The following is a 23,387-nucleotide window of genomic DNA, read 5'->3' on the forward strand; positions in this document are numbered from 1 at the left end:
GTCTTTGTCAATTCCAGATGCCAGACATGACTCCAGGTTATGGCATTCATCCATATAGTAACAAAATGACCTTCATGAAGAACCTCCAAACATGAGACTGAAGTGATTTCAGAATGGTCACTCACATTCCCCATAAGATGAAACCATGATTCACAGATAACTCATGTTGATATTTAGTCCAGTATTGGCTCAAGGCTCTCCCATGAGACTCAGCAGATACCTCTTCTTACTGGCACAGTTCCTTACCATCCTTGATTCTCACCAAGGTGACACTTTCCTGTGTGCCATTATAGTTCCTTTCAATATTTGTGGACTGTACATGTTTTAGCTGCTTAAATTTTTGTTTGATCCAGCACACCAAGAGAAAAAGCATCAGTGCCATAACAGTCTGAAATGCTGCAATTATTATAAAAGGATGTACAATTGTATTAAAAAATCCTGTTGCTGTTGGGGGCCATCCTAAAAATATTTCCCACCAGCTATGTTTGGTGTCCCTTTTTATATGCTCAATGATTTGTTCAATTTTGTTAGTTGAGTGATAAACAGTAATCATAATCTTCTGTGTGTTTTTCTGGGCTTTTTGTAGTTGTTTTTGTAAGTTAAGATGATCTCTTACCTGTTTGACTAAACCTATATTTAATCCCAAAGGCACTAGGTCAATCTTCTTATATATCTGATACTGATATTTAAATTTCCTCATTACCAATTTCAGGTAGCCTGAAATTGAAATCGCACCCAATCATTGAGGTGATGTTACAAAAACATTGGTTTTCATAAGGGTTATGAGTTACATTGAACAAATGAAAGGGAGTACTTGTGGCACCTTAGAGACTAACAAATTTATTTGAGCATAACCTTTCGTAAGCTACAGCTCACTTCATCGGATGCATACAGTGGAAAATACAGTGGAGAGATTTTATATACACAGAGAACATGAAACAACCATACAGACTGTAACAAGAGTGATCAGGAAAGGTGAGCTATAATCAGCAGGAATAGTAACACCCATTGTTTCATGGTCTCTGTGTATATAAAATTTCTCCACTGTATTTTCCACTGTATGCATCCGATGAAGGGAGCTGTGCTCACGAAAGCTTGTGCTCAAATAAATGTGTTAGTCTCTAAGGTGCCACAAGTATTCCTTTTCTTTTTGCGGATACAGACTAACATGGCTGCTACTCTGAAACCTGTCATTGAACAAATAATTAACTTTAAACAGTTTACACAGGTTTTTAATACATACTCACTTGTTTCCAATATTCCCTACCACGGATCCGTTAAATGGGAAAGGGTCTAATTGATAATGGTATTTTCCCCTTTCTATAGTTAAACATACATTATATATCTGGATTGCATCACTGTTACAAACATATCTGATTCCACGTTCTTCCATAAAGTCTCAAGTTCTACAGTTTTCCATTCAGAGATTTGTCTTATTGCCCATAGTTTGTGTTCTATTGGTTGCATTATGCTATTGTTAATATTTAACCCTAGCACTACAATAGGAGATATCCATTCAACTTGACATTGGACATTATGACTATATATGTGGTAATTTGATTTATTTGAGGATTGTATGTGAAATTTACCATTTTCCACCAGGAAGACAACTTTTGTTCAGCCCTAGTGGCATGTTTCCACATTCTGCTTCTTATTTAAAGATAAGATTTTACTCATTCCATCTCTTATAATGTCTTTTACCACATCATCAGTCCAAGCTTGTGCTTGTATGCAAGCCAATGCCATGGACAGTATGGCTAAATGACCAACTCTTTGTAACTTTTCCCAGTCAGGGAGTAAACTAGCTATTAGGTAATAGCTAGTACTTATGTAATATAAAGATGTTTTTAAAGGCTTGGACAATGCTCCTAAGTGCTGTCCTGTTACATTTAACTTCTTAGCCAATACTTCTACATCTATGCTATTCAACACTCCAAGTCCTGTACCTGCTCCTCCTAGAGCTGTATCTATTAAGCTTCTTTTCCTCCTATCCTCCTTCCTAGTAGGGGCTTTTAAAAAGAGCTGGATTTCTACCCATCTTTTCCATTCTACAGAGGTTCAATGTACTTAATACATTGTGGTTGTATGGATGAAATGTTCATGGAACCTAAGTCTACTACTATTTTTTTAGGGAATAAGTGGGATCTATTATTAATTGTCTTTTAATGTTCTCTTTTACTATATAAGGAACAATGTTAATGGTTTTAGGTTCAGATATCCATAGAATAGTAAAAGTATAATTGAGATAAGGGCCATAATTCTCCAGGTCCCACTTCCATGTTTTCTTGTTATAATTGTACTACCTTTAACCCAATAGGAAAATAAAACTTGGCCTGTATCATTTCTCTTACATTCACTACTCCCTACTAGTTGTCTATACCAAGGTGCTTTCAGGGTTAATCGATTTTTAAATATAACTTTTGGTTGTGCTATATACTGAATGCTTATTCCTCTATACCCTCCCGGCTGATCAACGACACTAGTGGCAGTGGAGGGCAACATGTGGCTCTCATGACACACATGGCCCTTCAGGGTAATCCACTGGCTGGCTGCGAGACAATGTTTACATTGATCTTCCGCAGGCATGGCCACCCACAGCTTCCAGTGGCCGCAGTTCCCCCACCACAGCTATATAGCATCCCTTGTTTTAGCATTGTTGTGAGTCCACTTTAATAATATTCGTTCTTTATCTTCTTTTGTCCATTTGGCAGCATACCATGCTTTCCTTTAAAACTTGTATACAATTATTTATTCCTGTATAGTTCCACACACAAACCCCCTCCTCCTTTTTACCATCGCATAGATTTATCTTTTCCTGGGCCATCATTTATAATTGTCATATTTTGTTGTGTCAGTGACCTATATTTCAACTACATGTGCCCATATTTTTCCTTTGTTTACCAACTCCATTGACATTTTTGTCCACTTAATATTACAGAAATTTGGATAATTTTTTCTTCATCCCATGGATTACATGGAGTTGTCCATCGGGAATGGCCCTCTTTCATATTTACTACCTAGGTATGGTGTACTAAACTCCATGTTTTCTTATCTATATCCAAAGACCATTCACATATCATTGTAATATTATTTTTCCCTTCCCCCCGCCCCGGATACTGTTTGTTGGTATTTTAATTACAAAAATTAGTTATTCTTTCTGTGGCTACCAACAGATTATTGGAGCATGCAGGTGTTCCAGACTTGTCTACTAGCACACATTGCCATTGTCCAGTTCTTACTGCCTTTCCCCACATTGAACCTTTTCCTTCTTTAGTTACCTATTCACATTTTATTGGCCCAGGTGAGGGGTAGGCATGGGAACTCAAGGTTCCCTGGATTAGAGAGAAGAATGTAATAAAACACCTATGAGAATCTTCTGTTATAGGTATTTTGCCTGAGTTATTTTGTACCAGAAAATTTATAACCCTTACAGGCCCCATTATGACTTGAATCATTCTGTACGTAGCACTTAGTTCTGAAATTGTAAAGAAACAACCCACATTAAATTTTGTCAATAGCCATTTGATTGGACTTGGTCCATTGAATTGTCATTATTGATTTCTCTGCATCCAAATTTGAACCACAAATACCCAGAAAAGCTTGATGAATAGAACTGCATCTTCCACCATCTGTCTTTTTCTGAAAAATAAGAATAATGAAAGACCCTTTCTCCTTTAAAAGTATGACAGGTATATGGTTTTTTTCCTGTTAGCTCTTTTCATATTATTTATCCTATTTATTTTATATCCTAATTCTACTTTATACAATCTACTATCTTTAGCTTATATTCTATTATTTTCTTTTTTTTAATTCTCCCTATTATTATATATATAACTATTTACTTGTACCTTTTTCCTCCCCACCCTTTTTCAACTTTTACGCCATATCCCACAACATTCTATTGTTTATGTCTATTACACAATTTAATTGTAAAATGACATCCACCCCAATGATTCCATACCCGTCATTTCCAAAGTTCATCATACCGAATTGTATATTGTTCAGTTGCCTTAGCCCCACATTTATAGACAATGACACACTTAAAGGAATTAATACTTGGTTTCATAGGACTCCAGTGATCAAATGTATGTTTTCTGACATATATTGCACAAGATCAAAGTCCATTGCAGTATTTAACATTGAAATTGTGGAGCCAGTGTCTGCATAACACAGCATCTCAATTTCTGCCATGTTGATTCAGACTTGGACCAGGGGCCTTCTAAACTGGTCTATGAATATTTGGGACACTATCATTAGAGGTATTTCCTCTTCCTCTGGCTCCTCTATTCCGCTGTCCTCTTCTCTTCTGCTGTCACTAATCTCATTAACTCGTTTAATGGAAAGTCTAAGTCCAACAATTCTCCCGTCTCTTCCTCATTTAAAGGTGGAATTTCCTGAAGCCATTCTGCCACCTTTTATCTACTCTCCTTTATCTTTTTTTTAACTTTTGTATTAAATTAACCATATAAAAAGGTATTACTACATATTATATGATATTATTATTTTTATGACTATTACTATTTTACATTTTTTAACTTACTCTAGTGCCCACAGAACGTTCTTCACAAGGTCTATTGAGCACCATAATACTTTAAGCACATCTACCCCTATTATTCTGCATCCATTATCTCTCAGTTTCTTGAATTCAAAATGCACATTTTCCATCCCTTTCTTTCCTATATTTACTTCTAGTGGAATGCTTAGTGGTATTTCATTTCTTATCCCTTGTACTCCCTGAATCTCTGCTTTTCCAAAGAAACATATGTGATAAAGCTTGTTGAATTTTGGAATGAAGTAAGTGGATCCTGTATCTAACTAGCATAATTGGTGGACCTTTCCATTACCTACACTTATAGCCACTATAGGTCTTCAATTCTGTCCTTCCATAATGGTGTTATAATTTGGAGTGATTTTCCCACTACTTGACTCAATGGTGTTATAACTTGGGCTGGCTGTTCTATTGTTGGATTCAGATTAGACATTTCTATTGTTGTTAGATTTTCAAGGAAATCTTTAATGTCCTGTGCCATGAGTTCTGGAAACTCGTGCCATTCCCTTTCGTCTCACACTTCCATCTGTATTCCTTCTTGTTGCATTTTCCTTTTTTTCTGTTCTTTTCTCTTCCTATAAAAGAGATAGTATTGTTACTATTTTGACTTTCCCTTCCATCTTTTCAATTGTGAGGAATGGAACCATTTTGATACTTTTCTTTTTCCTTGTTGAATATCTAATTGATATACCATGTGACTAGCTTTATTTACTATTCTTACTGGTCCTATCCATACTAGATTAAGCAGATGACCTTTTTCTTTAATTTGTCTATATATAACCATATCATGTATTTGCCATTCCTATGGGTGTACAATTGATCCCATTTTTTTATCCATTTATTGTATATTCACCTTAAGTGTGATTGCCACCTGCTTATGTGTTTTAGTGATGGATTTCGGCAATTGTTGCATCCGTTGATCAGTTAACACTTGAGGTTGCAATCCATCTGGAGACATTCCAACCACCCACCATTGTTCTGGCAATTTCATGTTTCACTCAGTCATGGCTTTAAATGGAGTCACTCCATGTGATGCTATTGTTCCTCTGATAGCTATTAATATTAGAGGAAGTTTTTGATCCCAGTCTTTACCCTGTTGATTTACTACTTTTCTTAGGGCTGCTTTCAATATTCTTGTTAGTTCTTTCTACTTGTCCTGAACTTTGGGGATGTCCAGCTATACGCAATCTTTTTTGATACCAAAAGCTTAACACAATTCCTTTGTAATTCCCCCTATAAACTGTGGCCCTTGATCTGAATCTATTTCCTTAGGAATACCCTACCTTGTAATTACATGATCCACCAAAACCTTGGCTGTGGTTAAGGCAGTATTATTTCTTGTAGGGACTGCCTCCACTCAGTTAGTGAAAGGATCTACTAATAACAGACAATATTGATTTCCTTTTTCAGTTTTTGCAAGTGGACCGATATAATCAATTTGTAATCTGGCCCAAGGACCCTCTATCCATTGGTGTCCCAATGGTCCTTTCCCTATTTTAATATCCACATTGTTAGCTGCACAGAGTAAACATTTGTTTATGTATTGTTCTACATCTGCTTTAATTCTTGGCCAAGATCCAGTCATCTGTAGCCTTCTAAGAGTTTTATCTACTCCCAAATGTCCATTATCATGAACTAAAGCTATCATTCCAGATCTGATTTCGGTTGGAGCTATACACACAGACATATTATCTTCCGCTTTAGTAGCTAATACTAATCCGGTTTCATGCTGTCAAATTTTCCATCTGGTATTTTTTCTTTTGACACTAACTTCTTTATTTCAGGATCCTTCTTTCTGTAATGCTACGACATCAATTTATTCTACTTTTCTCCTTCTATTTTAGTTAATGGGGCTAACTGAAAGTGTGGCCACCATTCTGTCCCTTCCTTGGCTCCTTCCTTAGCCTGTTCATCTGCCTTGCTGTTCCACTGAGCTCCTCCAGCATTTTCCCTATTTTACCCTTACCATTAATACAGGTTGTATTCTTTGCTGTGCTAAGTCTCATAAATAAGATTTTTTTCAGTATGTGCAATGGGTTTACCATCTGCTGATTTCATTCCCCTCTTTTCCCATTGAGGCATCCAATCCACTATAGCTCTTAATACCCATTCAGAATCTTGTGAAAATAGCCCTGGTCTTAACCATTGGCATATTCTCCAGTGCTACCAACACAGCTACAATTTCAGCAGCTTGTGCTGAATGTGGTAAGCACTGTACCTTAAAAACCTTCTCGTTGGATATTCTCACTGCTGCATATCCAGTATATGGTTTTCCTTCTTCATAATAATTGGACCCATCTACAAACCAAACTTCATCTATATTTTCTATTACCTCTTTCAGTATTGCTCCACCTTGAAACAGTGTAGGTCCTTCCAGAGGAATTTCCAGAAAGGGACACTAATGCTGTTCTCCTTCAATTATGAGGCCATATGGGACTGGGGACAGACTTGGGACCTTTTCCATGGTCACATTTTTATTTAACAAAGCTAATGTCCATTTCACTAACCTAGGACTAGATACATGTCCATCATTAATTTTTCCTGTTATTACATATTTTACAGGTGAGTGGGATGTTTTCAGGAGCATAGAGAATACTTCCACTAAATATCTCTAATGTTGCAAAGCCCGAACTAAGGCTAACACCTCTTTTTCACAAGGCGTGAACCCTTGTTCTACTCCATTTAGAACTTTAGAGGTATATTCCAGTGGTCAAAGACCTGAACCATGGTCTTGACTAAGGACTGCACTCATTCCAGTACTAGTAGTAGCTAATTGAAGCACAAAAGGTTGTCTTACTTTCGAGTATGCTAGGACTGAGGCTTTTGCCAATGTTTGCTTGAGCTGAATTAAAACTTTCTGCTGTTCATGTCCCCATTCCAACTTACTACCTTTCTTTAATAACTTAGATAGTGGACTGGCTTTTTCCATGTAATTCTCTGTAACATCCCTTGAGAAATTGGTCAGTCCCAAAAAGAATCTTAACATTGGTATATCTCTGGAGTATGGTATTGTTTGCAATAATTCTATTCTCTATTTGTCTGCTGATCATCCCTCTTGCCCTAATGTTACTCCTAAATAATTTACTTGTTGCTGATATATTTCAGACTTTCCCGGGCTAATTTTGAACCCTGTTTCTTTTATCTTCTGTAGAACCTGATCTAATATCTTTTCTTCCTTAGTTTTTGTACTAATAAGGATATACTTGACATATAATATAATGTTATCTTTATTGGGCATATTATCCCATATCATTATCACATGCATATAACTAAGGCTCAGATTTTGTCAGGGATATTTTTAATAAAAATCTGGGACATAATGGGGAGGGAGGAAGATCTAGCACCCACAGCGGCTGGGGGCTTTAGGGTCCCCCCCATGGCCTGCAGCAGTTGAGCAGCTGCAGGTCCCCCCACTGCTCACTGTGAGTTGGCAGCTGTGGTGGGGGGCTTGCTGCCCAGAGTAACTGAAATACTGTGAGGTCCCCCTGCCACCCATCACAGCTAAGCAGCTGTGGAGTCCCCCCACCACCCACCATGGCTTTATAGTGAAGCTTGGGACGTTCTGTTATTCTTGTTCCCTCCGATAGCTCCCCGTATAGCATTTCCTTGGGTATGCATCCGTCTTCTAATATACTCAGATGGCCCAGCCAGCGCAGTCATCTTTCCTTGAGCAGGGCTGTCACAGTTGGTAAATTTGCCCTTTGAAGAACCTCTGCATTGGTATCTTGCCATTTGGTGTTGACACATATATAAAGAGTTAAACAACATTACAATACTACACATTAAATGGCATTACTAAGTAATAACATTCTATGAGTGTGATCAGGCAATCACAGAATGCGTGGGGAAGAATCCATTCAGACAGGCATCCAGCTTTATTTACAACCATACCCATGCATTCTTTATAATTTAACATAATTATACTTATTCCTATTCTTCTCAGAATCCCTCTAACTTGTCTCAGGTCCTCTGCTCTGTCAGGTATTTTGATTTTCAACTGTGCTTCTTTGATACCATCCACCTGCTTCTCCATCCACTTCTCTGTTTTGTGCTCTCTTCTGCTGCACCTCTAACTCTTCTCCTCCTTCTTCTATCACCACATGCCCACACTGAAGCATGTTAGCCCTCTGCCTTATATATGAATTTTGACCCTTTCTGATTGGTTGCTCTCTCAATGCCAGCTATTAGCATAACTGTTTGGCCAATCAGGATTACCTGTCAAACAAGATGGACCTGTTTGAGAACCTGCCTCTGACCTGACTGACCCCTCCCTTTAGGTATTTAGAGTGAACTTAATCTCACCCTAGTGAACTTTACTTCACCGCAGTTACCTGTCTGCTATTTGCCAATTCAGCCTGAGACCACTATTTTGATTTCATAAGGTAAAATCATTGCTGCCACCATTTTGGATTTCTAGCTAATCCTACTTTAAACAATCACTATTTGATATTTATAAAAAGCCTTATGTCTATAACTAACTACATTGTTATGCATGTCTAAACATTATGATACTGTCACCACTTTTGTTATGCCATTTGGGGCAGGTGAAATTTACCATAGTTTTCTCCCTCTCTGCCTGCTTCCAGCTGTGTGGCTGAGTGCTCTCCTTGGTGCTGCTGCTTTTCTTACACAGGATAATGCAATTAAAAGCCTCTTGTATCACAAGAACCACCTTCTCTTTCTCTGGTAATTTTCTTAAGCCCATGGCATCAATTACATGGCCATGGTATTCAATTGAAGGTTTGAAAAACTCACATTTGTCTCAATGTACTTTCAGTCCCCAGTCTTCCAAACATTACAAGACAGCATCCAAATTTTGTAGATGAGCCTCTTGATCCTTTCCTGTAATCCAAATAGCACTGAACTTCATTTGGTTTCTTCAGAATCTCATCCAAGGCTTTCTGAAACAAGAGAGATGCCGATGTGATACAAAAAGGCAACCTGTTCTAACAAGGTAAGATTTTTTGTGTGTTGATTGTGAGATATTTGCAAGATGCCAGATCAATCTCCATTTGTAGGTGTGCATTGAAAAAAATCCAATTTACTGAAACACTGTCCTCCACTAAGAGTGGCAAACAAATCTTCAATATGAGGTACATAAAACTGGATTCAGTGTCACTTTGAAAGTGCCAGAAATTTGGACTAAGCCATCTTTCCTCATCACAATAGGTGTAGCCTACTCACTGCATGAAACTTGTGACAAGACTCTAATGTTCACTAAATGCTCCAAATCAGCTTCCATCAGAGGCTTCAGAGCATAAGGCAGAACTTGGGGCTTGCAATATTTTGGCTAGCTATCAGACTTAACATTGAGCTTTGCTGACATGTTGCTCATCTGTCCAAGCTCTTTTTCAAAAACATGGAAGTGTTTGTCCAGTATTGCTTGAAGATTTCAAAGTGCTTTCCTGGTTGCCTTGACCTCAGTCAAATTAACCTTGAACTTCTCAAGCCAAGTTCTGCCAAATAATGGTGGATACTTTCCTTCAATCATGTACAAGAGTGAAATAACAGATTGTCCATCTAGCTGAATTTTCACCAGAGTATCCCTTTGGGGACCAACTCTTCTTGAGTATAATTCTTCAACACTGTAGATATTTCTTTCAGAGGAACTTGTGACAAAGTCTGATGACCAGTAGGTGCATAAATCAGTGAAACAGCAGCTCCAGTATCAAGCTCTATTCTTGTAGGAACCTCTTCAGTCATGGGTGTTACCCAGATGACATCTCTAATTCCAGCTTCTGATAACACATGTAGTGCTAGGTCTTGATCAGTGTCACTAGAACTCTTGGCTTTTCCACTTTAAGAATTCCCATCTTCTGTCCTTTCTTAGGTTCAGTCTTGATAGGTGTCTTCTTAGATGGTTATGCTGTGGTGTTAGTCACTGAATTGTGTGACAGGTCATGCAATGTCTCCTTTCTTCTTGCCCTTTCTGAAAATAACCTGACATGCCCAGCAATTCTTCTCAGCATGCATAGTTTGTGCACAACTGCCATATTGAAATTCATTATATTCCCATAGTTCTCTGTCTCACTAATTCAAGGGATGAACTTCTCAATTCACACTAAATTCCAGAGTATCCTTCTCTGCAATTGTTGGGTTGCCCTCAAAGTTATCTAAGTATGATAGAATTATAATTATGTGTAGTAGAAATAAAAATAGACAAAAGAGTATATAGGTATTGTAAAAAGGTATGAACATCAATTCCATGCTGTTGAATTTCACTCTGTAACAAATGCAAGGCCAAAGTGCTAATTATTTCAGGCCAGTACAGGACAAAGAGTCTGTGCTGGAAAGTGATAAGAACTTTGAGGAAACAATGTTGTTCTTTAAAACAACACCTTGATGCTCTTCCCCCGGGGGGGGCCCCTTTGTCATGCCTATGTAAATCTTGGTATCCAAAGAGGGAAAAATAGATAGTGGGATAAAACTTGTTAAATGAATCAAGAGTCATAGATTGTCTTGTTAAGTAAAAGAATGAATGATGAGTGCATGGAATTGAGAGCCTGAAACAGGGAAATAATTGGTTAGTAAATGGTGCCAGCCTAATCCTAAGAATTTCAACCTTGATATCGATGGGCCGAAGAATATGCAAAGTGGAGATAACCGGATGACCCCCGGAGGGCAAACCGGAATCCACCCAAAACACATCAAGGAAGAACAAGAAGATAACACCTAGCCATCATGGAGCCGTCATGGATGTACCACCTGCTGATCGAGCTGATTGATGGTCATCTCAACTGTAAATTCAGCATGATGAAGCAACTTCCATAGACTTGTATTGAACCAGAGACCTATAAAAATTGGTCCAGGGACTGTGTTCTTTGAGTCTGGTTCTACGACCACCCTCCAGGAGCATTGGATGCACATCTGACAATGACTTGTCTCCACTCTCGTGTCCAGGCCACCTGGCCAGTGACTTGGCATGAGCAACATCTAGGCTGGTAACTATAACAACCTTTATGCAGAACCTGTGTGTGAATGTCTGTGTGTGTGAATGGATCTATATAGAAATTGCATATAGAAATATTTTGTTGTATTTACAATAAATGTGGCAATTTGCCTTGTCCCTCTTACAAGATCCTGTTTTGGTATCATTTTTATTAGTGTAACACAATCTCCATGGCAATTGCTACTTCAACAGCCGTCTTGAATGTAAGTGCTGATACCGTCAATAACTTCTTCTGGACCTGCTCACAGGGTAATCCATAGACTAACTGGTCATGCATTATTTAATGATTGTCAGAACTCTGTCAGTTTTGACAAACTTCCTTAGAGCAGCAACAAACTGTGCTACCAACTCTCCACTTCCTTGATATCACTGATGGAACGGATATCTATCATTGGTGAGGGAGGAGAGAAATGTTCCCACATTGCTACAGTAATTGTAGCATACGTGGCGTTCCAGGCACAGTAGGAGACAAGAGGTCATGCAATAGTCTGTATGCCTTCGACCCATCACTGTCAGCAAGATTGAAACTCGTTGTTTATCTGAAACGGTATTGCAGGTTACAAATTGCTCAAAATTTTCAAAGTACACCACCCATGATTCGCGTTTTTGTCAAATTCACCAATATTGTCCACAAAAGTTGCCATTTCTCTGCTCTCTTATGGGACTTTCCAACTCCTGCATTCCTTTTCTGCCACAGGGAAGCTGTCTTGTGCTTGATCTGCTTCTTCTAACTGCAGAGCAACACTGCAGACTGCAAAATTTTTCCTTTCACTGTACTTGTGATCCCTCTGCTGACTATAGACCCTAAGTGCAGACTAAGCTGTTTGCCCGCCTGTTTGCATATGGTCAGTCAATATGGCTTCTTACTTCCCCCTCACTGCTTTGTTTCTGGAACAGCTAAGCAGCAATGGCAGAAAACTCCTCACTGCTTTGTCTGCAGTAGCTCCAGGCAGAAGCCTATTCTTTTGTTCTTTTTTAACTGCCAATTCCCCCTCTCTAACTGGCTGGTTCACGGTGTCCGAGCAGCAGTTTGTCACCTTGTGCCTCTATGTGAACTTTTCCCCTTTTTATAATATTATATGCTTACTGTTTCTTCTTCTTCTGGCAGAGGCAGCACTGGACATACATGGGATTGAAATCCTTCATCACCAGTGTTATAAGTAGAACCTCAGAGTTATGAACATTTTGGGAATGGAGTTTGTTCTTAACTCTGAAATGTTTGTAACTCTGAATAAAATATTACGGTTGCTCTTTCAAAAGTTTACAACTCAACATTCACTTAATACAGCTTTGAAACTGTACTAAGCAGAGGAAAAATGCTGCTTTTAACCATCTTACTTTAAATGAAACAAGCACAGAAACAGTTTCCTTACCTTGTCAAATCTTTTTTTTTTTAAACTTTCCCTTTATTTTTAGTAGTTTATATTTAACACCGTATTTCAATTTTAATTTCCTTTGCTTCTTTTTTAGTATTTGCTATCCATGAAAAAAATGCCAACACAAAAGCCCACCAATTTAAATGTCCACTCAAATAGCTTGGTGGGAAAAAATGTAGTGTGGCACTAGTCTTTATAATGACATTTTTTTAAAAATGTATCCAAACATAACTTTTCTGCTTAAGTACTACAGGATAAACTATGTAGACTTGAAAAAAATCTTTAATGGTATTCTGCTTGCTAACACACTTTTTTACTGCCAAGGTGCATAGCTCTTGAAGTATCATTAGGTTCATCAGTGTGACTTCAGGTTGTTGTTCAAGCCACTGAAGACAGGTAGTGAAGCGCTCTTCTGCTTGCATATGTGGGGTCTTCTTGGCATTCTCCCCCTCCTTCTTGTCACTGTCAATGTCAATGTCACGGTCCAGTTGTGCCATTTCGCATACCAATTCAATTATCTCATGGTTACTAAGAACAGGGTGTCTGTTCTCATGTTTAGCTGTGTTTAGCCATTCCTCCTGTTTCTCTGTGGTGATATCCAAAAGCTGTTGCTCTTCAGAAAAATTTAGTTGATTTATTTCCATTTGATCATTGTTTTCCAAATTATCTGGTTCAGTGTTATCAATACCTAGCCAAAGATTATTTCACGAACATCTCAAAGACTCAGAGCTAATCTCACTCCAGGACATGTAGACAGCGTCTTTGATTGTCAGCAGTTTACAAAAATCTGTATAAGATTCAAACTACGTTTATCCCAGTAATAATCACTGTAAATCATTTAGCTTGTATCTACATTTCATGTTTTCCAGAGCTCCTAGGTCCATTGGCTGAATGAGTCTTGTGATGTCTGGTGGCAAAAACAAACACCGACTGCTTACATCTTCCATCAGTAGATTTTTTAATAGCTGGGTGAGATGCAGCATTATCCATCAGTAGCACAGCTCAGATAGGCAGGTAAAGTTTTTGATGTAAAGTGGTCTTTCATAAGTGGAACAAAGTGTTTAAAAAACCAGTCAGAGAAAATGCCTTTATCCATCCAAGCACTGCACTGGCTGTAGTAAAGGACAGGTAGAGCTGACATAATGACGTTTGCAAAGCAGCAAAGTTTCACACTTTTGTGAATGAACTCCAATGGGAGAAGGAAATTCCCTCTTGCATTATCAGTAGCCATAAGCATGACCCGACCTTTACTGGATTTGAAATTCTTTGCCTGTTTTTCTGAACTGTCTGCCAGAGTCTTATTTGGAAGCAAGCACTAGTACAGGCCTATCTCATCACAGTTAAACATTTGGTCCCAAGTTAATTTGTGCTGTTCAATAAATTATTCGAAAGTGTTTTTAAATTCACAAGCAGCATTTGAATCAGCTGGCAGAGACTCTCCTTGCATTCTTAACTGCCGGCTTTACGTTGGGATCACTTAGCCCATCACTAAAACACATCTACATTTTAAGTGAAATATGTCTTTGACAGCAATTCTGAACCCAAAGCACCACACAATGAGTTTTAGGAGGAGTTGTAAAAAACAAATTCCCCAAGAGGAATATTATATTATTATTAATTACTTTTTGAGCACCCAAAATATGATAGATACCTCACAAAACCAAACAAAGACATGGTCTCTTCCCTGAAGAGAATACAGTTTAAATGAGGGTGACAATAATGGGATCACATGGTTACTCAATATGGAGTAAACACACCTGAAGGTTCCAATAGGGAGATGATGTATAACTTTGTTAACCTCACACATGATTTAACATACATAGCAGAAGTGCATATTTATTCTCCCAAGTTGGAATTTGATAAGGACTCCAAAGATGACACACCTGCTTCTTCATGATCTCTGGTTTTTCATTTTGTCCAAAAGGCATCTCTGCTCCAAGCACTGTGCTGGGGGATTTGGGATTTAGTACTGACTGAAAAGAAAGAGTTGCCATATACTTAATCATCAGGACCATTTTGTGCAGTATTGGGTTTAGCTTGGTCCAATCTGCTTGGCTTATAAACTGTGATTAAATCACTACCTAAGGTTGAGTTTGTCTGATTTTAGGACTGAAGGCAATTTCCCCCCCATTTCATAGGGAATACTGACATATTGAAGCAGGCATCCAAAAAGTATGCTACAAGTCTAAATACTAAGATAGGTGAACTTGCATGCCTGGTATTAAATGAGAATATTGCTATAATAGGCATCACAGAGACTTGATGGAACAATGATAATCAATGGATCACAGTAATATCAAGGTATAAAAAATACAGGAATGACAGAGTAGGACAGAAATCATAGAGTCAAATATAGTAAAAGTCTTAAGTGAATGAAACTGTACCACAGAACAGCAGTTCTCAACTAGGGGTCCGGGACCCCCTGGGGGGTTGGGAGCAGATTTCAGGGGGTCCTCCAAAAATAACTGGAAAGCAGGGCCAGCGTTAGATTTCCTGGGGTTCATGGCAGAAAACCAGAGCCCAAGCCGCGTGGGGCTGAAGCCAAAGCCTGAGAAACTCAGCTTTGCGGGGCATCTTGTGGTGTGGGACTACAGGCAGTTGCCCTGCTTGCTATCCACTAATGCCAGTCTTGGCTTTTGATCTACTGGATATGAAGAAAAACAGTTGTTATGGCTTTTATAGCATGCTGCAGCGGGGGCAGGGGGGAGAGGGAGGGATGGAAGGTGTCAGAAAGAAAAAGGTTGAGAATCCCTGCCATAGAATCTCTATGCTTGAATAATAAATATATAGCAGTTGGAATATATTACCAACCACCTGACTAGGATAGTGATGGTAATTGTGAAATGCCCAGGGAGACTAGAGAAGCTACAAAACCAGAAAACTCAATGATAATGGGGGATTTCAACTATCACCATATTGACTGGGTACATATCATCTCAAGACAGGATGCAGAGATAAAATTTCTAGACATCATTGGTGACTGCTTCTTCGAGCAGCTAGTCCTGGAATCTACAAGGGGAGGTGCAACTCTTGACTGAGTCCTAAGTGGAGCAAAGGATCTGGTCCAAGGGGTGAATACAGCTGAACTCCTTGGTAATAGTGACCATAATGTAATTTAACATCCTTGTGTGGAGGAAGGGGAATATCAAAGCCCACAACAGTAGCAAAAATGAGGAGGCTAGTTAATCAGAAATTAAAAGGTACAGTCACAAGAATGAAATGCATGCAAGCTGTGTGGAAACTTTTTAAAAGCACCATAATAGAGAACCAAATTAAATGTATACCCCAAATTACAAAAAATAGTAAGAGGACCAAAAAAAATGCCACCATGGTTAAACAAAGAGTAAAAGAAACTTTAAAGGCAAAAAAGGCATCCTTTAAAAATTGAAAGTCAAATCCTACTGAGGAAAATAGAAAGGAGCATAAACTTGCAAGTCAAGTGTAAAAATATATTTAGGTAGATCAAACAAGAATTTGGAAAGCAACTAGAAAAAAAGATGCAAAAACTAACAGCAAGAAAATGTTTAAGTACATCAGAAGCATGAAACCTGCCAAGCAATCAGTGTGGCCACTGGAGGATCAAGGTGCTAAAGGAGTACTTGAGGAAGCCAAGGCCATTGCAGAAAAGCTAAAGAAATTCTTTGCATAAGTGTTCACTGCAGAGGATATGAAGGAGATTTGCACACCTGAGCCATTCCTTTTAGGTGACATGACTGAGGAACTGTCCAACACTGAGGAGTCCATAGAAGAGGTTTTGGAACAAATTGATAAATTAATCAGCAATAAGTCACCTGGACCAGATAGTATTCACCCAAGTTCTGAAGGAATTCAAATATGAAATTGCAGAACTACTAACTGTGGTATGTATCCTATTACTTAAATCAGCAGGTTTAAAACAAACAAAAAGAAGTACTTCACACAATGCACAGTCAACCTGTGGAACTCATTGCCATGGAATGTTGTGAAGGCCAAAAGTATACCTGGATTCAAAAAAGAATTAGATAAGTTCATGGAGGATAGATCCATCAAAGGCTATTATCCAAGATTCTCAGGGATGCAATCCCATGCTCTGGGTGTCCTTAAACCTCTGACTGCCAGATGCTGGGAATGGATGACAGGGGATGGATCATTCAATAATTGCCTTGCTCTATGCATTTCCTCTGAAGTAGCTGGCACTGGCCACTGTTGGAAGACAGGATAATGGGCTAGATGGACCATTAGTCTGACCCAAAAGAGTCATTCTTGTGTTCTTATGTAATGGGTGCTAGAACAACTATGGAGCTAAGAACAAGTTATATCAATTCATTTATCTAATCATTTTTATATTTGTTCGGTCATTTCCTGACTAGATTTCCAAAATGCAAGGGGCAACACATTCCTGCTTGCAGCTAATTTTATTATCTTTTGTTGATCCAATCTAAATTTACAGTCCAGATGTCTACTGAAGAGTCCACGAATAAAAATTAATTTCCTAAACTGCTTCTTACCCTCTCTTGATTGACATGGACCCAAGAAAAAAGCCAGATATAAAAAGTATAAGAAAAAATGTTTGTTATTATTTATACAAAACTTGGGTAGATGTCTGTGGTTTAAATATGGGCACTGTGTTAGCGAACATATAAAAGCAATTAAATTAGAATTTTTAACTCCAGATTTCTTTTGCAAGTTCCAGATGCTCTACTTAGAGAACAAACAAACAAAATTAAAGTTTACAATTAATGCCTCTCCAATATAAAGCATTTTATATTCTTCACAGCAAACTGCATCATCACACTATAGTTCATAGAGTTCTCAGCTAAAACGGGTAGAGGAATTTGAATCCAATCCACTAAATATTCATGGTATTTTACTAATCCCAAGTTTTTCCATGCTTTTATACTTAGGCAGAAGCAAGTGGTAGGTACTTACTTCCATTTCATCCCTCATTTATCAAAGATACTTAGGCAAAATATGGTTACACACATAAGTAAGACTAATGAGATATACATCAAGCAAACAGCATTATCACTGAACTCTAACATGCTAATTGTGCATTATAATATTATTTAAAAGACTGTTTTACCTTTATCAGCACCCTAATACCTAAATGGCTCAAACAATTCTAGGACAGAGAGAAGTCTGTGTAACCACCAGACTGGATTGTCTTCAAGAATGTGAGTACAACAAGTAAAGGCTAGATCTGCAATCCATCTATACATGTGCAAGTCCCATTGACTTCAATGGGAGATTTTCCTATATTAAGACTGCAGAATCAGCCACAGAATGGGGAATTTTAGCAACAAACTAGAAACTGCAATTTCAATAGCACTGCAATAGAAAAGCAATTAAGGATAATACACTGAGCCCTGGTCTACACTAGGCGTTGAGGTCGAATTTAGCAGCGTTAAATTGATGTAACCCTGCACCCGTCTACATGACGAAGCCCTTTTTTTCCACTTAAAGGGCTCTTAAAATCGATTTCCTTACTCCACCCCCCGACAAGGGAATTAGCGCTGAAATCAGTTTTGCTGGGTCGAATTTGGGGTACTGTGGATGCAATTAGAGGGTATTGGCCTCCGGGAGCTATCCCAGAGTGCTCCATTGTGACCTCTGGACAGCACTCTCAACTCAGATGCAATGACCAAGTAGACAGGAAAAGGCCCACAAATGTTTGAATTTCAATTTCCTGTTTGGCCAGTGTGGCAAGCTGCAGTTGACCATGTAGAGCTCATCAGCAGAGGTGACCAGGATGGAGTCCCAGAATCGCAAAAGAGCTCCAGCATGGACCGGATGGGAGGTATGGGATCTGATCGCTGTATGAAGAGAGGAATCCGTGCTATCAGAACTACGTTCCAGTTTTCGAAATGGCAAAACATTTGTGAAAATCTCCCAGGGCATGAAGGACAGAGGCCATAACAGGGACCCAAAGCAGTGCCGCGTGAAATTTAAGGAGCTGAGGCAAGCCTACCAGAAAATCAGAGAGGCGAACGGCCGCTCCAGATCAGAGCCCCAGACACGCCGCTTCTATGATGAGCTGCATGCCATTTTAGGGGATTCAGCCACCACTACCCCAGCCATGTTGTTGGACTCCTTCAATGGAGATGGAGTCAACAAGGAAGCAGGTTTTGGGGACGAGGAAGACGATGATGAGGAGGTTGTAGATAGCTCACAGCAAACAAGCAGAGAAACCGGTTTTCCCGACAGCCAAGAACTGTTTCTCACCCTGGACCTGGAGCCAGTACCCTCTGAACCCACCCAAGGCTGCCTCCCGGACCCACCAGGCGGAGAAGGGACCTCTGGTGAGTGTACCTTTTAAAATACTATACGAGGTTTAAAAGCCAGCATGTTTAATGATTAATTTGCCCTGGCATTTGTGGCTCTCCTGGATATACTCCCAAAGCCTTTGCAAAAGGTTTCCGGGGAGGGCAGCCTTATTCCATCCACCATGGTAGGACACTTTACCACTCCAGGCCAGTAGCACGTACTCGGAAATCATTAAAGGAGTACTTGTGGCACCTTAGAGATTAACAAATTTATTAGAGCATAAGCTTTCGTGAGCTACATGAAAGCTTATTCTCTAATAAATTTGTTAGTCTCTAAGGTGCCACAAGTACTCCTTTTCTTTTTGCGAATACAGACTAACACGGCTGCTACTCTGAAATCGGAAATCATTGTAGAAAAAAGCATTGCAGTGTATGTTTGCTGGCGTTCAAACAACATCCGTTCTTTATCTCTCTGTATTATCCTCAGGAGAGTGATATCATTCATGGTCACCTGGTTGAAATAAGGTGCTTTTCCTAAGGGGACATTCAGAGGTGCCCATTCCTGCTGGGCTGTTTGCCTATGGCTGAACAGAAATGTTCCCCACTGTTAGCCATGCGGTGGGGGGAGGCAAAATGCGACCTTGAAACAAAAGCACATGTGCTATGTATGTAATGTTAACAGCAAGGTTTACCGTGAAAGAGTGTACCCATTGTTCTATAAAATGTGTCTTTTCAAATACCACTGTCCCTTTTTTTTCTCCACCAGATGCATGTGTTTCAAGGATCACAGGATCTTCTCCTTCCCAGAGGCTAGCGAAAATTAAAAGGCGAAAAAAACGCACTCGTGATGAAATGTTCTCTGAGCTCATGCTGTCCTCCCACACTGACAGAGCACAGACGAATGCATGGAGGTAGACAATGTCAGAGTGCAGGAAAGCACAAAATGACTGGGAGGAGAGGTGGCAGGCTGAAGAGAGTAAGTGGCAGGCTGAAGAGAGGGCTGAAGCTGAAAGGTATTGGCAGCGTGATGAGAGGAGGCAGGATTCAATGCTGAGGCTGCTGGAGGATCAAACTAATATGCTCCAGCGTATGGTTGAGCTGCAGGAAAGGCAGCAGGAGCACAGACTGCCGCTACAGCTGTAACCAACCGCCCTCCTCCCCAAGTTCCATAGCCTCCTCACCCAGACGCCCAAGAACATGGTGGGGGGGCCTCCGGCCACCCAGCCACTCCACCCCAGAGGATTGCCCAAGTAACAGAAGGCTGGCATTCAATAAGTTTTAAACTTTTAAAGTGCTGTGTGGCCTTGTCCTTCCCTCCTCCACCACCCCTCCTGGGCTACCTTGGTAATTATCCCCCTATTTGTGTGATGAATTAATAAAGAATGCATGAATGTGAAGCAATAATGACTTTATTGCCTCTGCAAGCGGTGATCAAAGGGAGGTGGGGAGAGTGGTTAGCTTACAGGGAAGTAGAGTGAACCAAGGGGCGGGGGGTTTCATCAAGGAGGAACAAACAGAACTTTCACACCGTAGCCTGGCCAGTCATGAAACTGGTTTTCAAACCTTCTCTGATGTGCACCGCACCCTCCTGTGCTCTTCTAACCGCCCTGGTGTCTGGCTGTGCGTAACCAGCAACCAGACAATTTGCCTCAACCTCCCACCCTGCCATAAACATCTCCCCCTTACTCTCACAGATATTGTGGAGCGCACAGCAAGCAGTAATAACAATGGGAATATTGGTTTCGCTGAGGTCTAACCGAGTTAGTAAACTGCACCAGCGCGCTTTTAAACATCCAAAAGCACATTCTACCACTATTCTGCACTTGCTCAGCCTGTAGTTGAACAGCTCCTGACTACTCTCCAGGCTGCCTATGTATGGCTTCATGAGCCATGGCATTAAGGGGTAGGCTGGGTCCCCAAGGATAACTATAGGCATTTCAACAACCCCAACGGTTTTTTTCTGGTCTGAGAAGAAAGTCCCTTCCTGCAGCTTTTGAAACAGACCAGAGTTCCTGAAGATGCAAGCATCATGTACCTTTCCCGGCCATCCCACGTTGATGTTGGTGAAATGTCCCTTGTGATCCACCAGTGCTTGCAGCACCATTGAAAAGTACCCCTTGCGGTTTATGTACTCGCTGACTTGGTGCTCCGGTGCCAAGATAGGGATATGGGTTCCGTCTATGGCCCTACCACCGTTAGAGAATGACATTGCAGCAAAGCCATCCACTATGACCTGCACATTTCCCAGGGTCACTACTCTTGATATCAGCAGATCTTTGATTGCGTTGGCTACTTGCATCACAGCAGCCCCCACAGTAGATTTGCCCACTCCAAATTGATTCCCGACTGACCAGTAGCTGTCTGGCGTTGCAAGCTTCCACAGGGCGATTGCCACTCGCTTCTCAACTGTGAGGACTGCTCTCATCTTGGGGAAAGCAAGTCACAAAGTTCCATGAAAGTGTCCTTATGCATGCGAAAGTTTCACAGCCATTGGGAATCATCCCAGACCTGCAACACTATGCAGTCCCACCAGTCTGTGCTTGTTTCCCAAGCCCAGAATCGGAGTTCCACCACATGAACCTGCCCCATTAACACCATGATGCCCACATTGGCAGGGCCTGTGCTTTGAGAGAAGTCTGTGTCCATGTCCTCATCACTCTCGTCACCACACTGATGTCGCCTACTCGCCCAGTTTCACTTTGCCAGGTTCTGGTGCTGCATATACTGCTGGATAATGCGTGTGGTGTTTAATGTGCTCCTAATTGCCAAAGTGACCTGAGCGGGCTCCATGCTTGCCGTGGTATGGTGTCTGCACAGAAAAAAGGCGTGGAATGATTGTCTGCTGTTGCCCTGATGGAGGGAGGGGCGACTGACGACATGGCTTATAGGGTTGGCTTACGGGGAATTAAAATCAACAAAGGGGGTGGCTTTGCGAGAAACTGAATGGCCGCCTCAAGGATAGAACTCAAAACCTCAAGGATAGAACTCAAAACTGGGTTTAGCAGGCCACTGATTTCACAGAGGGAGAGAGGGAGGGAGGGAGGAGAAAATGAATACAAAACAAATCTGGTCTATTTCTTGTTTTGAGCCACTTCATCTATCTTTATACATCATGCTGGCAGCAGACTGTGCAGTACGACCACTAGCCATCATCACCTCCCGGGTGCTCGGCAGAAGACGGTGCAGTATGATTACTGGTCATCATCTTCTGCTAGCTGCAGATTAAAAGACAGTGCACTGCCAGTAGGACTCAATCGCCATGAGACGAAACAAGGGAAATGACCTGGCTGAGTCACTCCCATGTTTGCCCAGGCGCCCGGTTAAAAGAGCACCCAGAACTACGTCGACGACGGCTACCAGTCATACTGCACTGTCTCCTGCCAAAAGGCAATAAACTGCTGCTGTGTAGCAATGCAGTACCACGTCCACCAGCACCCAGGAGACATACGGTGACGGTCAGCTGAGCGGGCTCCATGCTTGCTGTGGTATAGCGTCTGCACAGGTAACTCAAGAAAAAAGGTGCAAAACGATTGTCCGCCCTTGCTTTTACCGAGGGAGGGTGGGAACGGGGGCCTGACGATATGGAGCCAGAACCACCCGCGACAATGTTTTAGCCCTATCAGGCACTGGGATTTCTACCCAGAATTCTAATGGGCGGTGAAGACTGCGGGAACTGTGGGATAGCTACCCACAGTGCAAAGCTCCGGAAGTCGACGGTTGCCTCGGTACTGTGGACACAGTCTGCCGACTACATGCACTTAGAGCATTTGTGTGGGGACACACACACTCGACTGTATAAAAACTCTGTCTACAAAAACTGTCTACAATTTCTATAAATTCGACCTAATTTCGTAGTGTAGACATACCCTAAGATATTTAGGGGGCATGTAACGGCTGCCTTCCCTAGTTGAATTCAACCATAACAAGGCTGGTATTCTCCTAACAGGATTATTAATTATTTGATTTTTGTCTCAACATCCAACTCCTCACTGAACAGGTATTCATTATTCATGGTTCTGTGCAAAAGGACAATCTCCTTCATTCCTGTTATGTGTACAGTAACTGGTAAAATGTAGCATATAAATAGCAGATCTCAGTTAGGCTAACCACAAATTCCAATTTTTTTAAAAAAAGGTAAAGTTTAAAGTGAAAACCTGACTTCATTTCCATTAACTTCCATCGGGCTAGGATTTCACTAGAGTATCTAAAGATTTAGTAAAAAGAAAAGGAGTACTTGTGGCACCTTAGAGACTAACAAATTTATTTTGTTA

This window comes from Dermochelys coriacea, chromosome 1 (genome assembly GCF_009764565.3).
Source record: "Dermochelys coriacea isolate rDerCor1 chromosome 1, rDerCor1.pri.v4, whole genome shotgun sequence".
Classification (NCBI taxonomy): domain Eukaryota; kingdom Metazoa; phylum Chordata; order Testudines; family Dermochelyidae; genus Dermochelys; species Dermochelys coriacea.